The following is a 6500-nucleotide window of genomic DNA, read 5'->3' as shown; positions in this document are numbered from 1 at the left end:
TATTCTCTACGAAGTATCGGAGATGTTTTACTAATCATCTGCCCTTTTCCCACTTTTCTCTTATTACGGAAAAGTAAATCGTTTTTAAGGCTCTTTTATTTTGACAGAGGTAGCGGTGATTGGTAAAAATTGGTTAAAAAACATAAGATATTTGGAGAATTTTTTAAATAGCTATAGATACATATGTTAAAAAATATAGTTTTTTCACTTGGTTTTAGTTTTTATTGCGGGAAGTATTATAGAATATGTTGTAGAACGTTTAACGTGTTCTTCGATCGATGTTCACCTTTATTTATTTATTTATACATTTATAGAAAATTTATTACGTTTTTCGATTGACACGACGGACAATCTGATTATCTTTTTAAGTAAAAAAAAGATTGACCTTTTTTCAAATTATGGATATGGCTTAAAGAAGAGTAAAATGAAACAATAAAGGGAAATAATGGTATGAAATTGAAAATGTAAAATGCACGTAAAATATAAATCCATTCATAAGGGAAAATAAATATGTCAAGCAACGCAAATGTTACACAAATGTAATAAATGTAACAACGTTACGACAAATTTACCAATTTATTATCACAGAACATCTGTACATCCCAGAATCTCTCGGATTCATTTCGACTTTTATAATTAATCCAAAGGCTGATTCGAGTTAACGGTTTCCCATGCAAATTGCAAAGTTATCAGAAGAGGTTAACAAGTGGGAAAAAAATTCTTCTAAACTGATTAGCTTATAAAGCTTCTCAAAGGAAACATTTAAAATATAAAAATCCTATCTCCCTCAAGTTTGAAGTTTTTTTCTGAAGCACCAGCGAGCTTGCAACAAATATATAACTAAAACTAACTGTAGAGAACCTATCCAACTTAAACAGCTCCATTGAAATAATCGAAAAAGTTAAATTTACACTGGCGTTTATAATTTCCCGTGTATCTTTTTAATCTCCTTGCTTCCAGCACAAGTATTTTCAGCATAAAAATATATCACGGAAAAGATAGAAAGATGTAAAATTAAAAAATTATTTAATTAAAAAAATTCCTATCTTTCTTTCTTCTTTAATATTCACATTTAAATCGTTACAATTGGATCGATCGATCTATTCGATGCATCGATTTGATTTTCATACAATGCACGCGTAAATTTGGAAAGAATAAACGATGTTTCTTCGATTTAAATTTTGAATAAACTTTGCCCGTGTACATATTGAAAAAGGATGGCGATTTTATTGATAAAATAAGTTGTTTGCAGCACGTTTCACTACAATTCAATTTTTTTCAAATTGACAACTACACTGTACTACAATTCTAACGTATATTCTTCCATTAATCGTTATTTTATTTTTATCGCGTAACTGCTGACAAAAAGGAAGAAAGAAAGACAATGGTAAAATCTGGATTCGTGCGATTTGAAAGAAGCTTGTCGTCATTCGTTCGACGTCACGGCTGCGGGTGAAAAATCGACAGATATATCGGGTGTCCCGATGTCACGGCCAACTTCTTCTATTTCCTAAACAAGTTGACTGAGCTCGGGTTCCCTCCCACGCTTTGTTTTGTTAACTCTCCATCGAGCACGACTTATCTGACGAGCACATAAAGAACGTACCTGCCAGCGTTTCTTTTATTGAGCCAAGAAGCTGAATTGTGGTAGCTGGAATTCACCTCGGCTACCAGCTTTCACGAGCTTTTGTCCTGGCCCTCGTTTAGATAACCTCCCACCTATTAATTTCTTTAAATTAGAAAACCGGCAGCGATATATTTTGTTTTCGTATTAACTGCCATGGAATTTCCCATTTTATAATTGAATTTTTCTACTCGAGGAAAAATCGTTCGACACAGGATCAAGCGGCGATAGAAAATCGTTAAGAAAATATTGCAGGAGGATCGGAAAGGTTCTCTGGCGCCTGACAAAGATTAAAAATATTCCTTTTGGAAGCTTAAAGCGGCGATGTTGTAGTAGATTATTTAGAGCGTGTTTGATCGCGTGTAAAAATAAATTATCGATATTTTCAGTCCATAGGTAGCTTCAGAATGGGCCGAGTCAATGGCTTAAAAGGTAATCTGTTTAGATAGAAATCTAAAAATACAGCAGGTAAATGTTCCAATAAATGGCTTAAAGAAATAGCTTGAGAATGGCTTCAAGAAGTAATACAAAAATAGTATAAGAAAATATCGTCATTTAAATATATTGTAGTGAAATATTATTAAACGTACTAATGAATATGTTGAGATATGTATAATTTTCTGTGCTGGACTGGGTTAAATGCGTAGTAGAGATGCTTGTATGTGTGTGTGCGCGGCGTCTCGAAAACAGATGAATGTAAACTAGTCAGTCGGTTAACAGTCGGGTATGGAAGAAAGTGCTGAGACGCGTGCAAGTGTGTATCGATGAATATATAAGAAATCGTCCATGAAATAAATATATTACTATTTTAATATGAATCCTCGGTGTAAATTTAGTGTTCCTGTAACATTATTTCGGCTTCAAAGACCCACAATTCTCAACAGAATATATTGAAAAAATTTCGTCGTACAAATATTCTAAGAACTATCGAAATACGTCTATTTTAAACTGCAGCTTAGAAACGCTTTCTTCTTCCACGGCTTAAAACACACTTCTCATCGAAACTTGAAAAAAGAATCATTCTATCACTCTGTCAAAACTCTACTTAACTCGACTCTCAGTCACAAGACCGCCACAATTTCCACAAGACCTTCGAAATACTTGAGAATATCAACTGGACATGTGTGGTAATTTCATACAGAATCCATCGTCGATCAACCTAAACCAAAGATAGCCAATTCAATCCAACTTGAACTTACTAAGCCTGTTTTCGACTAACGAAAAAACATGTCGATAAATCCACCGTTTAATCCGAAAAGAACGCGTAATCCTTGGGAAATGGTGGCTGCTTTGTCGCTAGGCGAAGAAATAATCGGTTGCATTGCGGAGAAGAGAATAAAGCGGCCAGCAGCGACGAATAAATCTGCGATGGAATGAACACCGTGCGGCTCGTAGACGGCTGGGTATCGATCAGGGTCAGCTTAGAATTTCCATCGTCGAGGAACCTTGTCGATCGATATGGGCAGGACTCTTCTTCCTTCGCTCCTTTTTGTCTCCAACGGGGGAAAAAAAGCAGCAGAGAATCCGGTGTGAACGAGCTTAAAGACGACCTGCGAGTTTGTCTTTTCTCTTACGAGAATCGATCGTTTGGGTAACAGCAGGATTTTAGGGATGTTTTTTTTTCTCTCGAGAACATTGAATATTTATACGTAGAGTGGATGAGAAATTTTTCTAAGCGAATGATTGATTTTGTGTTTCATTTAGATCGAACTTTATAAAAGGATTTTTATCGAAGAATTGTTTTTTTAATCTTTCTGAATAATAAGAGATACTCGAATCGTTATAGCCTCATAGACGAATTCTTAGAGCTACATTATTTTATCCTAAACGACGTCTATTCCGTATTATACACTCGTTCGAAATACCATATTAACAACACCTTTCGTACCACGTTTCACATTACGTCCAATCCCTTCATTTTGCCATAATTATCTAGAATAAATCCAAAAAGTATTATCCCTCTATATTCTCACGTTTCTCAATTATACGTCCTTTGTACCACTTTTACATTTCATCATTTTACATTATAAAAATTTCGTTTCATTCACTTGCCAGTTCCTCCCTCCTATTCGAATCCGTTGTTAATTTTCACGCACCGACTACTCTCATTATCATTCGCAATGGCAATATTATTATATAAAATAGCGGCAGGAATTCCATAAAATATGTCCAACAAAAAATGATTTAAATTCCCAGTTACACGTCGTCGTTAATTTGCATTCTAATTCGCGGGACGCGTTTCATCTCTTTAGACTCGTGTTTCGTTCACGGATAAAACAGAAACTGAGACGTCGCCTTCTCTTCCTCTTTTCCATTCTCTCTGCTATACTTATACACACTGTGAGTTAAACGGTTACTCGGTTATTACTTTACTTAACCCTCCGTTACCATCGGCCCACGGGGAAAAGCCACGTCGGTTTCAAAAGCAAACGAATTATTCTCTTTTCCTCCTACCTTTCTCTTCGTTGTTTTATTCGAGCTGGCATTCGGCTCGCGCACACAATTCTCTACATATGTACGAATTCGACGTTAATTATCGCGCGTAACGGTCCATGCTTCTGTCTTGTCTCGTTATTCTTCGTCTGGGATTATATGGACAGTTGCGGGGAACATCGTTATTCCGAGACGAATGTTCCAACGTATATAGAATAATAGAACGAGCTTTTTTTTTATTTCCTAAAAGTTTTGGCAAAATTATAATTGGGATCGAATTTCCTATAGATATGTTACATGATTTTTAAATATCGACAACAAATCCGGAACAGAGATCGTATACGAAAGAGGAAATTCTTCGTTTTAAAACGATACGTAGAATGATTTACAAGAAGATACTAATATTTCCTGTTGGAAAACTTTAAATTTTTCTACTCTGTTAATAATACTTATAAAAACGTTGTTATCTATTAGATTGTCCGGAAAGTTTCTTTCGTTTTATGAGGAAATAATAGAAGCGCGAGGTTTTTTGTTTTATATTATTTTGTCGATCGATCGATTTTGTTCTGTTGAGATAAACACCGCGACATTTCATAGACTTGCTTTCACCTTTGTACGAAGGTGCACTGTTGTAAAAAACACGTTTGCGAAAGAGAGACGCTTTTCGGACAATCTAATATTTTGAATTTTAATACGATGTTGCTAAATTTCGACAATTATTCGTTTAATAAACTGTCGACGATCGAATGAAGAGTGAGCGAAACCAATTACAGGTAATTTGAACTACGGTTGACTTAGATGCAACTATAGTTAAAGTTAAACCGACTACCTCAGATTGTCTTTCGGTACACTTTGCACAGGTCGACCAGTGTGTTGATCAGTTCGTTTATTTCTGTTTAGTTAGGTGCTCTTTAAGTGAATTTTGAGAGTACGAGATTCTCGACCTGCCTGCTACGAGATAGTAGAGTTTCAACAAAAATGAATAAAATATTCCATCGATAGAAATTCGTTTACGTTCGCAAAGAAATTTTTAATTAAAAGCGACACTTTACGTTCCGAACCACGTGATAGAAGAAAGTATTGTAAAGAACTAGAATCATCAAACCTCTTTCAGGACTGAAACGAATAAAATTACAATTTTAGCGAATACCAAGAAAACAGGAAGAGACATATTAAATTTTCTATCATTTGGTAATATCGAGGAAAAATGCTGTATTGAAAAATAAGGGATGTGCCAATACCTTTCGTAGCAGCTGTATACGAAGCAGCGTATCTTGCAGAAACAATTTCATCTTTTAACCTCCAAAAATTCTATCCGCCTAAAACTCTGACAAGTACGAAGGAAACAAGAAGACTCCGGAAAGTCAACTTTCCACGTCAACTATATATGGTAAAGATACTTATCCCGCGAACTGGGTCAATTAGAGGGTGGCCCGCGAAAAACAGCCGAGGGCGACGCCCGCTTTTAGGGCGGTTCGTTTAAAGAGAAAGAGAAAAATGATTCTGGACCAAGAAAACAACAGAGGGAAGCTTCATGAAGAAAGCATGTAGTTCAGAGTGACATTATTTACAAGATCCTGGAATAAGACGAAAAATATGGTACAAGAGACATTTACGTAATTGCTTGAAGATAATGCACAGGATCAGGATTGTATGTATAATACATAAGACAAATGTTTACGACGTAATAAATATATTGTACGAGAAGTTGAATCAGCGAGAAAAAGTGTGGATTGTAGAAGGGATTAACTTTTTTTCTATTGTCGTTGCGTAAGTATTCGGATACTTTGATAGATTTGCAGCGACGATTAGAGAAATTTATTTTAATCGAGAAACTCGAAGGAAGGTAATAAGGTCATTACGACGAAGGTAAACATTTTTATTTCTAAAAATCATGCAATCGTTTTAAGAGAAAGATTTCGATTTATGCGCTTTAATCAATTTGTCAAAAAATATTGTTTAGCTTTAAAATCAAATAAAATTTTCTTGCAAGAGCATCTTTTTCCGTCGCGGAGAAAACGTCTCGTTGGTCGGTTTACAGGAGCCAGTCGAAACGGCTGAGAAACGATGCTCGACAGCAGTTTCAGCCGCTGGTAAACGCAAAAACGATAAGAAACAGGAGTAGTTCTTGCGATCAAAGCCGCCCTTTGCGCCTTTTTGGGTTTGAAGGGTCAACTTTTGACCCGGAATTCAAAGAGACACTCGGTTCGCTGGATAGACGGATTCTGTCTGTTCTTGTTTCTTGTTTACCGTCCGTGGCTTTTGATATCGCGGATTGGAGATCCTGCAAAACCTTTAGACATCTCACTGAAGAAAAACGTCAAATTTTACTTTGTCGATTTATAGATATCGGTGGCTGCAAGTTGTTCCATCGCGAGGACGTTTAATTAAGTTGCGATGGGTTTCTCTGCCTTTCATAGCTACTTTCAACGATCTCTGCCTT

The sequence above is a fragment of the Bombus impatiens genome, unplaced genomic scaffold (assembly GCF_000188095.3).
Source record: "Bombus impatiens unplaced genomic scaffold, BIMP_2.2 scf_0051, whole genome shotgun sequence".
NCBI classification, from domain to species: Eukaryota; Metazoa; Arthropoda; class Insecta; order Hymenoptera; family Apidae; genus Bombus; species Bombus impatiens.
Note: the sequence above shows the minus strand (reverse complement) of the source record.